A 12,564-nucleotide genomic window follows, 5' to 3' on the forward strand; every position below is an offset into this window, starting at 1 on the left:
CGGACTAATTCATTTACTCGAACAGTACACTGACTGAACTGATGTGAAGAGAGAACTGAAGATGAACACCGAGCCGAGCCAGATAATGACTCGTTCACAAGTCAAGAACCGGTTGCATCGGTTTTCGGATCACCAGTAGTTCTTTCGGACAGTTCGACTCAATAAACCGCTTGAAGAAAACGGTTCACCGGTTCTTTTGCACTCAACGTAATGGTGTCATTGGCGATGATTGCCCTTGATTCAAGCCTTCGGTTTACCCGCGCTCATAACACTAGCACAGAATCAGTTCAGAATCAATCACCAAAAGAATCAGTTCGGTTCAGACGCTCTGTGTGTCGGTCTGCTTCACGCTGAATCACACATGCGCGGTTATCATCAGCTCCTCGGTTCTCGAATCGGACGCGTCTGACAGAAACGGTTCTTGACTCGTGAACGAGTCATTATCTGGCTCGGCTCGGTGTTCATCTTCAGTTCTCTCTTCACAGCAGTTCAGTCAGTGTACTGTTCAAGTAAATGAATTACAACGGGATATTGGTTTGTTTGAACTAAGAGGGAGTGTAAGCCACATTCAAAAAGTTAACAGCTTAACCCCCGGTTTCACAGACAAGGCTTAAGCCTTGTCCTAGACTAAAATGCAAGTCTGAGTTGTTTCAAATGAAAGAAACTTGTACTGATTGATCTTAAAATATATGAGTGCCTTTGTTTTGTCTCAAGATGCACACCAGTAATGTTTTTTTCTAAGGCATATTTATAAAAATTACTTAAATGTCCTAATTGAACTATGGCCTAATCCTGGTTTAGGCTAAGCCCTGTCTATGAAACCAGGCCTACGTCATTTATGGATTAATGCTTATTGGAGACGCGAACCATTTAAAACGATTCAGTTCAATTTGGTGAACTGGTTCAAAAAGATCTGGTTACATCGAATGATTAGTTCGTGAACCAGATATCACAAACTGCAGTGTTTTGAACTCTCTCACAACAGACACGCAAGAGAAGACAATGCTGAATAAAGTCATAGTTTTTGCTATTTTTGGACCAAAATGTATTTTCGATGCTTCAAAATATTCTAACTGACCCTCTGATGTCACATGGACTACTTTGATGGTGTTTTTCTTACCTTTCTGGACATGGACAGTATACCGTACACACAGCTTCAATGGAGGGACAGAGAGCTCTCGGACTAAATCTAAAATATCTTAAACTGTGTTCTGAAAATAAATGGAGGTCTCACGGGTTTGGAACGACATGAAGGTTAGTAATTAATGACATAATTTTTTTTGGGTGAACTAAACCCTTTAAGAGTAGTCATTCGTACCCTTATGGTACTAATTTGTAGGCCTATCTATTAGTGGTAAAAAAAAGGAACAAATATGTCCTTGTTCCAGTGACAAGCTTTTATACCCCAAACGGTGGGGCTGGGGAGGGGGTTATAGAAATTATTACTTTTATTTACTCAATTTTCTGTCCATTTCATGTCCAATTTTTTTTATTTTGCTCCACTTTTAACAATTTATCTGAAGGTAATGTTGTTGTTGTTTTTTTGAGGAATTGAGGAAATCAAGAAATCACTGTTTTAAAATTTAAATAAAATATTAGCAAACATTGTGACAGGTTGACAATAAGGCAATGATAACAGTTAATCTGAGTACATGACGCAGCTGAGAACCTGCTCACATAAGTGTAAAAATAAAAAAATGCTGCCATCTTTAAAGTCATTTTCACAGTGATGTAATCTGGTTCCAAATCTCAAGAATTTTTTTTTTACTTTTACCCCACTCTACAAAGTAGTGTAAATATTCATTCATAGCATTTAATAACCATTGGCTTTCATTATTATTTGTTTGTCTTTTTTTTTTTTATATTAACAATTTCAAACTTTTTAGCTGAGGATGTTTCTGAGATTTGGTTGATTTGGCATTGATTAATTAATGATTAAATGAATGAATGCTATACAAATGAGCACATCAACTCAAATTCACAGCACATTTTCGCAAATAGACGTCAGTTTTGCCTCGCTGATGTGTTACATTTGATGGCTTCAGTCATGGAAAATGAAAGAAAAAGACTATAGTTAAAATATTTAATATATTTAAAATGTAATATTCACAGATGAAAGTTTGGTACTTATGAAGTTATGTGCATTTATTAGAACGAATTCAAGCAGGATAAATGTCAAGCCTGTGCCTGAGTCTATGCTTATACTTTCTCTAAGCTACATGGTATTAAACCGTATTTTAGATTTGATACATTTAAAAGGTGTGCAGTATTATTTATATTATATGAATTATGTGTTATATTACTCAAAAGAAATTGTGGTTTACTTTGCATTTGAGCATTAAAAGTGGTAGCCTATTTTAGGGGGGTAGGCTACATGTTTGACTTAAATATTGACTTAGCAATGTCAATATTTTCATATATTATGCCTATATTTTAATTTATATTTTAAAATTCCTTTAATAAAACAACATGCATTTTTGTTATTCGTTACCTGTCCTTTATTTTGACAGATAACTTCTTGGAAAAAAGACATTTGTCTGTAAACTGATTAAGAAATTGTTGCATGTTTAAACGTGAAGCGCTGTATAATTTGGTTCACATTAATTATGCCTAATTAGCCTAAAACAAGAAACGAATAAATTAAACCTGCATGATTTAGCTAAATCTTTGAAACTCTAAAGAATGGACGGATTAATAAACCGTCCTCACGATTAAACTCAAGTTCTCTCATTATAATTAACAAATTGCACACGATGTAAAAAAGAGCTTCATTAACTGACAACATAAGTGATTTTAAAGGGAGCCTTCTTTACTTGCTTTCAGGGGTGTGTCTAGAGCATTTTCAGTGGGGGGGCCATGCTGGGGCACTGCCTCCAAATGGGGTGGCCAGTGACAAAAAAAATAAAATAAAAAAAGCTAAATTCTACTTTATATTACGTAAATCCTATTCATTTTATTATTTTTTTTAACTTGAATAAAGTTACTTGTAAACAAATGCAGTAATAAAGCAAATTTTTTTTAACTTAGTTTTTTGTCATCCCTGTATATATCCTTTAAGTTAAATTTCAGAATAAATTATTCTTTTATTTGAAAGAAACTCCCTATATCATTACTTCTTTTCATGGCTTGGCACTGCTGTCTTCCCTGCCTTCAAAAGAAACATGTATGTGTGTCTGTTATTCTCAATCTCAAAAAAAAAAAAATCCAAATTGTGAATGAAATGCACAGAATGCATCGATGTCATTTCACGTGTAAATGACTAAGTTAGGCCTGACAATTTAACTGACTATCTAACTGACTTACTCTCATGCATTAACAAGTAACGTGTCACCAGACAATTATTATTATGGAACATTCTGTGCATATTGTCATTTGGTGCAATCTTGCTATGTGGTCACTGTCACAAAATAAACTGATACAAAATATGCAAATCACCATGACTGTTTATTGTTTGATAGCGCCCAGCGTATTTTACTTTTATTGTGTTTTATTAAATGTTGACTGAACATTCGTTTGAAATCAACCACGACCAACGCGAGCAGAGCCTGACGGAGTAAAAACATTGATCTGAGAAAACCATACAAACATATTAAACCATACATAAAGCTTACTCACCAGCTCTTTGTTTGGTGTTTTGTGATGTGTCATTCTTGAACGATTCGAATCTTTAATGTGACTAGGGAAGAACGAGTCGTCTCTATGACGACGACATCACTTTGATTGTTTTTTTGTTTTGTTTTTTTGTTTTTTTTACAGTGGATTCTAATCTTCAAGAAATTACCCTGTTGTATGATTTATGTTTTTTGAGTTCACCCTTCAGATTTAGACTATATAACTGTAGTGTTACTTGTTTAGGATTCAAAATGTTATTTGGTTTTGATTTATGTCATTATATCCTTTTTGAGCAAGCATCTTATACATATATTAGACCAATTTAAGCAGTTATTATACCAGCAAACTCAAAATTTGATTAAAAATTAAACTAGGCTATAAATACTTGGATTATAATATTATTGTATAGCCTAGTGTTTATTTACTGATAGACAGTCAAATTAATCAATATTTTATTTATAACAAGGTTTTATTTATTTATAAAATAATAACACACCACAGATCCTCAAGAAACAGTAACAAAAACACAGTGACAGAAATGTCCGAAAAAGCGCATGGTTCTGTCACGTGATTAAGGAATGATTTGAACCCGAAGACTTGTCAGACAAGAGGTGAGTTAATCACAGACTGAAGACCCAGGTAAAGAATGAATTAATCTTTTCTGTATCTTTATAGCATTTTAGTTTTGTATTGTTTGTAATGTGATCAACGTTTGCGTAAGTACTAGATGAGTTGGGGAAGTAACACGTAACATTATAATTACATTTTGCTAAAATGAACGAAATGACTCGAAAAAAGATCAAAAGTCTGAGTAGGTATAATGATCCGAACTTCCCATCACTTTACTGTCTATGGTCTCGACTTCCCACACTTGATAAAGTAAAAGTCCAAGTCCGCGACGAGCGTTGTTTCTCTGACGACGCTTTTCTCTGACTTTTTTGTTAATACTAGCCCATCAGCTGTGCAAATTTTGTTTGTGAGGAAAATAACAGTACATTTTTGTCAGTTATTTTATCTAAACAGATCGATTAATTTCTTCAAGATTTCAAAATCAAATAGCCTACTGATAATGTAGTAGCACTGTAAGATCACATTTGTTTGAATGCATTATTGCTAAAGCGATTGCGTGTGAATGTGCTTTATCTGTTTAAATCATGCTTTAACCCGAAAATAATCAGTAAAAGAAACAGACAAACTCATATAGCCTTTAACATCCCGCTCGACTATTGCAGTCATTATAACCTGATCAAGCCATAGCTAAATATGTTTAACATGAATTCTTGCTGAATATGCAGTTATATTACGGGCTGTTGGCATGAATTGTACTCGTGATGGATGCTCCAGTCAGAATCACACCGCTCCGGTCATCCTTTGCTTGGCGGCGTGTCTATGTCAGACTCGCGGGGGAGGGTTGAGCCACTCTGAACTATGGGAGAACTGAGTAGTGCGTCAGTGGATGTTAAAAAGAAAACAGATTTTCATTCAAACAAACTGATGTAAATTACAAATTGGAGTTAATTGATAAAATCGATTTATCACCCAGCCCTACTTGCTTTCATATTATTTAATGAAAAAAAAAATGCAGCTGCATTTAAATGCAGGTGTGTAAAATATATGCAAGATTTGCACTGCACGTGTGATGGTAGATGTGCAGCTTTTATTCTTATTTATTTTATCTTCATTACAAATCTTGTTTTGTTTCATTTTGGATAATTGCATGTAAAAATAATTTACGTTGTATTGCAAAATGTGAATTAATATTCATATGCAAGTATTTGTGCAAAAATTATTAATGCGCATTAATGACAGGGCGCATTAATATTCAACATTCACAGATTGCATTTCTCTGTCAGACAGAGCCAGCACTGTGAATTTCATCTTGCAGCAGACAAGAAAACATTTGTTTATTAATAAATAATTTAAATTTCTAATTTTTCACAATTATTAGGCTACTTCTGCATGTACTTTGTGGCAAACTTAATGCATGTGCTTGAGCGTGGAATATATTAAGATTTGATTATGTACATTTAATATAAACCTCTGATTAGTTGAATATAACAAATGAACGACTAGAACTAGAAAAATCTTACGTGGGGACAGACCATTTTTTAGTCTATAACCAAAAAAACAGTCCTATATAAACTGGTTCAGCAACTTTGAAAGCCTCATACACTGTCCATCTGAAAGAGCAAGAGATTCACACCTTTATCTCGACCCCCACAAGCCATACATAACTACCCCTAAAAACCCAACCCCTCTCCAGCTGAACTGAATTCGGTCTGTGTTTTGGCTCCGAGGAACGGTGTGTTACTCGGCTGAAACATGCCTGCACTCAGCAGCACTACTCTTTGTATTCATTATATTCTCGCAGCCCATATTATTATTTTCACAAGACCATAATGATAATAACAAATCATCAATTAATAATTAATCATTATTTTACGAAAATCATTGTTATTTGTGATCGTGGATGTTTGCGGAAGGCTTTAAGACCAAGCGGAATCCTCTGATACCGCCGCACATCGCGCGGGACTCGCACTCAGTGATGCAGCTTCACTGTCTGCGGTTTGACTTTACTAAATCAGATTGAGGCAAATACAACTTATTGATCATTAGCCCAACATTTAGCAAGCAGGAAAACATTCATTCTAACTGAAGGAAGACGTATTTCATTGAGCTAATGCTGTTAAATAGAGAGAGAGAGAGAGAGAGAGAGAGAGAGAGAGAGAACCAGTCTAGGGCTATTCTTAAACTTTGAGCTCAGTATATTGAAGTACAAATCCAAACACCAGAAATGTTATGCATTTTATGAATAATGAAATGTTATGCATTTTCTTTATTCACATGCAGTATGGTTGTTGGTATTTAGCAGTTAAAACCTATTTTTAAACTTGAATTTAAATACTATTAAACTAACTTTTAAATATCAAGAAGTTTATGAATTAAAAATGGTAAAATGTCACAGTGCATGTTAAATAGCCGAAATGAACTTGTGTTAATAGTATAATTAGAACTAACAATATAATTCGATTTTTTTACATGAACAACTCCTGTATAAAATGGGACAGCAACCTTTATATCAAACATTTTTAAATCGTCCACAGCTGAGCATCACCGGAGGGGGATCTGCGCCAGAGCTCGTGAAGTGAATGTGATGAACGAAGTAATTTTCAGATGCAATGGAAAAAAAAAATAGCCTAGATTAGGCCCATGCAGGCTCTCAAGTTCAAGTTCATTTATTTATATAGCACATTTAAACAGCCGCTAGACAGACCAAAGTGCTTTACAGAACAAGCATATAAAAATAAAAGCAGCAAAACACACATAAGCACATAGAGAACAACTAAGCTAAGATTAATTATAAAATCAAGAAGCAAATGTAAAATAATAAGAACAGTCTAAGATAAGTAATCAATATGCTAACGAGAATAGATAAGTTTTGACCAGAGACTTAAAAACTGAGAGGTTGGGAGCCGTTCTGATCTCTAGAGGCATGGTGTTCCACAGACGAGGCCCTGCCACCGCAAAAGCACGCTCCCCTCTACGCTTAAGTCTGACACGAGGGACTACCAGCAGCGCCTGGTCGTGGGATCTGAGACTTCTGGACGGAATGTACGGATGAATAAGTTCAGAGAGATAAACCGGTGCTAGGTTGTGTAAAGATTTGAAGACAATGAGAAGAATTTTGAAATCTATTCTCTGCCGGACTGGTAAGCAATGTAAAGATCTGAGGATGGGAGAGATATGATCATATTTGCGACAATTATGGATGAGTCTGGCCGCAGCATTTTGGACTAGCTGAAGACGGGAGATTTGAGAATCTGATATACCGCAATATAGTGAGTTGCAATAATCCAGTCGACACGTGATGAAAGCATGAACTGCCATTTCCAGAGTTATTGGAGTGAGAAAGCCTTTGATTTTAGAAAGTAAGCGAAGTTGGTAGAAACCAGAACTGACTACAGATGAGATGTGTTTATCAAACTTTAAAGACTGGTCAACAAGAACACCTAAGTTCCGCACTCCTGTAGATTTAAAGGGAGATAGATTCCCTAAGTCTGGGCATGTGCACTGGGACCTTTCACTCGGGCTGAAAACAATGACCTCAGTCTTATCATCATTAAGGGATAGGAAATGTTGAGCTAGCCATGCCTTCACCTCCTCTAAGCATAGATAAAGAGAGTTTAATGCTGCAGGATTATTGCGCTTGATTGGAATGTAAATTTGGGTGTCATCTGCATAAAAGTGAAAAGATACACAGTGTTTCCTAAAAATTGTGCCCAGCGGTAGCATGTAAAGAGAAAATAGAGAGGGAGCCAAAATAGAGCCCTGTGGAAGACCACATCTCAGGGGTGCCATGGAGCTGGAAAAGTTTCCCAACTTTACTAAAAAATTTCTGTCAGTAAGGTAAGACTGGAACCATGACAGGACAGAGCCTTTTATGCCCACCCACGTCTCCAGTCTAGCTAACAGAGTAGGGTGGTCAACGGTGTCAAAAGCCGCCAACAGATCTAGGAGAACTAGAACCACAGTGTCTCCACAGTCAGTGGAGAGATAAATGTCATTTGGCACTTGCAGGAGAGCGGACTCAGTGCTGTGGGCAGTCCTAAACCCAGATTGAAAGACCTCACATATACAGTTATTTGACAAAAAGTGTTGGAACTGATCCAACACGATTTTCTCTAATAACTTGGAAATGAAAGGCAGGACAGAGATGGGCCGGTATTTTTTTAAAACAGAAGGATCCAGTGAAGGCTTCTTGAGCAAAGGAGTGACCGTAGCCACTTTAAGATTGGCCGGAACAGAGCCAGTGCTTAGACACTTGTTAATAAGGGATATCATACCTGGACCCACCGTGTTGGTGATTAATTGTAAAAATCTCGGGTGAATGATATCATTTGGGCAGAATGAAGGTTTGAGCTTGGCGCTCACATCCTTCAGTGTCTGGAGGTTAATGGGAACAAAAGCCTCCCAAACACAGGAGGTACGCGGCATAATAGGGGGGAGAATTAATTTAGGGCAGATACTGGTCCTTAATGTAGTGATTTTGTTAATAAAAAATCTCTGGAAGTCTTCACATAGAGCATCTGAGGCAACAGACAATTTAGCAGATGGGTTTAAAACCGAATTAATGACAGAAAACAAGACCTTAGGGTTAGAGTGATTGGATTCAATTAAGTTTGAGAAGTATGCAGCTTTAGCTGATTTAGCATTGTTCTGGTATGCTGTGAACATACTGAGCATAGTACGAGCATAGCTCAGTAAAGCACAAGTCGAAGTTTGTGTTACACTGAGGAGAATAGAACCGCGACATAACAGGATCAGTAGTGGGTTGAGAAAGCTCCAGAAGAGACAGTGAGAATAAAATAGGCTTGTGATCAGAGAGAGAAAAATCAGAGATAACAATATCAGTGACATCAATCCCATAAGATAACACAAGGTCAAGTGTGTGGCCCTGATTGTGGGTAGAGTTTTTGACCCACTGCAGTAGGTTAAAAGCATCTATTAAGTCAAGAAACCCCTGCGACAGGGAGTTTGAATGACAGCAGACGTGAATATTGAAGTCGCCCATCAAAAGGAAGCGATCATAGTTTGTGGCAATGTTGTCAATGAACTCAGTGAATTGCAGTATAAAATCCTTAGTGAAGAGTGGAGGGCGGTATATCACCCCATACCGATGGGACCATTCCAATCTAGGTGGAGAAGCTGAGTTTCAAAGCTGGGGAAGGTCGTTGCAGGGACCAGCCGGCATCGTGAGGAGAGAGAGTTATTTAAAATAGTTAAGATCCCACCCCCGCGCCCATTAGGACGAGAAGAGTTAAACAATTTACAGTTTGCTGGAACCAGTTCTGATAAGGGAGTTAAATCACCGACCTTTATCCATGATTCTGTGATGAACATAAAATCCAAGTTGTGTGATGAGTAGAAGTCGTTTAATAAAAAGGTCTTATTCACCACGGAGCGGGCGTTTATTAGCGCCAACTTATGTAGAGGGAAAACAGGACGCAGACATCGGTAAACCGCGTCCCGCAGGTGCCATGCTACAGATTTGCGTCCAAACGAAATGTCAGCTTGTAAATAAGCTTTCAGTTTCATCATGTAACCTCCGCGGCTACCTCGTTTCCTCGCTTTCGCTTTCTCCGCACGGTGATTAGGGGCCACCGGCAGATATCGTGCAGGAAGATAGTTCGGGGAGGCTCGTACGGTTTGTGAAGTGGGCATTCCACGTCCACGGTGTGAAAGTTCGCGAATGAATCCCCAACGGAGATGCGGATGTCTAGGAGAGCTTGACGGGCGTACACCAGCCGCGTAAAGCAGGTAAACGACACATCAGACAGAAAGAGAAGAAAACACGAGAGTGTCAGACGGCATGCCAAACACACAGGCGCCATCTTGCAAAGGCTCTGCTCTGAAGTATATTATACTTATAATTAGTGTTAACCCAGAGTAACAAATTTTAACAGATTAATCGCCTTTTTTCATTTGCTGCATGTTTTCTTTATTTAATTTTAAACACGCTAAAAAATAAATTAAGCTTGTGAGAGAAAAAAATATATATATGAGTCGTGTATAGGTTTCATTTTAATGTATTAATCACCTATTTTCGTGTGCTGCATGTTGTTGTTTTTTGATATTATATAATTCATGTATAAATTGCATTTTATTACATTTAGAAATCATAACGGCTGGCCTAATAATGTTATCATGTACAAACAGGATATATTTAATTGCCTTCACTTTACAACAAATCCATTAAATTTATCAAATATATCAGAACAAAACAAGAATTAAAAATATAGAATTCTCATGGATAAATATAATTGCAGTATATAATAATATAGGCTTAGCTATAAAGAAACAAAAAATAATAATAATTTAAAGCTAAGCATAAGGTGTGACGACTGGGTGAAGGAGAAGCTGGAAACAAGTGCGAGTATAACCAAACAAACTGGAATACAAACAACGCTGGGAAGAAGATACAGTCCGAGATGGTGGGAGGTGATGAATCCAGATGGCGGTGGTGAGTTGGCAGCAGGAGAGGGTGGCACAGGAACTGCGGGGAATCGAGCCAAAGGTAAGTTGTGATGCTTGTGGTGGTTGCGAAGAGTGGACGAGGTTCCAGGGGAAGACACGACATCCAAAATGCAGAACACAACAGAAAGCAAAGCACGGTTAACCAACATGAAACAACGCTCTCACAAACACAAGACGTGAGACAAGCCATTATATAGAGAGGGTAATGAGTGACAGCTGCTGCTGATGACAATTAACGGAGACGCCCACAAACTAATCAGTGCAGACGCGTAACACACAGACTTCACCCACAAAGTGCAAAACCCAGAGATCACGGTGACAGTGACAGTACCCCCCCCCCTCTAAGAACGCCTCCTGGAGTTCCCAGAAGGGTCTACCTGCTGATTGTAATCATCAATAAGGGAGTGATCCAATATGTCCCTAGCAGGTACCCAACTTCTCTCCTCCGTAACCCTCCCAGTCCACCAGGCACTGGAATCCTCGTCCCCTCTGTCTCGAGTCCAGAATACGATTAACCGAATATGTTGGTTCCCCATCTACAAGACGTGGCGGCGGGGGAACCGGAGTAGGCGGATTAATACGTGCATAAAACACGGGTTTAATTTTGGATACATGAAAGGCGGGATGTATCCTCCTGTACGCTGGAGGTAGTTTGAGGAGGACTGTCACTGGACTAATGATCTTGGTGATAGTAAACAGGCCAATAAATTTGGGAGCTAACTTGTTAGATACGGATCGCTGAGGAATGTTAATGGTAGAAAGCCAAACTTTTTGACCCACGACATAAACGGGAGGCTTTGACCGGTGGCCATCGGCCTTGGCCTTAGTGCGCTCCCTCACCCGGAGCAGAGTCTAGCGGGCTCTGGTCCAGGTGCGGTGCCACCTCTGGACAAACGCGTGAGCGGAGGGGACCACGACTTCAGATTCCAGACTGGGAAAAACTGGTGGCTGGTAACCTAAGCTGCACTGAAATGGAGAAAGGCCCGTGGCTGACACTGGTAACGAATTGTGAACGTACTCCACCATAGACAGTTGTTGGCTCCATGAAGAAGGATTCTTGGAGACCAAACATCGCAACGTCCTCTCTAAATCTTGGTTGGCTCGCTCAGACTGCCCATTACTCTGGGGATGATAACCCGAAGACAGGCTAACCGACGCTCCTAGCAGCTTACAAAACTCTTTCCAAAATTTGGATATAAATTGAGATCCCGTCAGAAACCACGTCTACCGGGAGGCCATGAAGCCGAAAGACGTGATCTAGGACAGTGACCGCTGTCTCCTTGGCTGTCAGTAATTTGGGCAAGGGAATGAAATGTGCCGCCTTCGAGAACTGGTCCACTATGGTCAAAACGACAATCATGCCATTAGAGGGCGGGAGGGCGGTAACAAAATCTAGTGCGATGTGGGACCAGGGTCTCGAAGGGACAGACAGCGGTTGAAGGGGCCCATCAGGAGGTCGGTTAGATGACTTACCACTGGCGCAAAACAAAATCGTGGACGTCACGAACCATAAGTGGCCACCAGAATCGTTGTTTAACTAACCCATTAGTTCGACTTATCCCTGGATGACAAGCAACGTTAGAGCAGTGACCCCACTGAATGACTTTGGACCTTAACTCATCCGGCACAAATAAACGATTCGGTGGACAACCAGGCGGAGGCGTTACCCCTTCTAAGGCCGTCTTGACCTTCGACTCGACCTCCCATACGAGTGCTGAGACAACTACTTTCTTAGGTAAAATACATTCGGGAGTCACCGGGCGGGCGGAGGGATCAAAAAGACGTGATAAAGAGTCGGGTTTGACATTTTTGGAACCCGGGCGGTACGATAGAGTAAAATCAAAATGACCGAAAAAAAGTGCCCACCGAGTCTGCCTGGAATTGAGTCTTTTGGCAGATCTAATGTACTCTAAATTC

The sequence above is a fragment of the Carassius carassius genome, chromosome 30 (assembly GCF_963082965.1).
Source record: "Carassius carassius chromosome 30, fCarCar2.1, whole genome shotgun sequence".
NCBI lineage: Eukaryota > Metazoa > Chordata > Actinopteri > Cypriniformes > Cyprinidae > Carassius > Carassius carassius.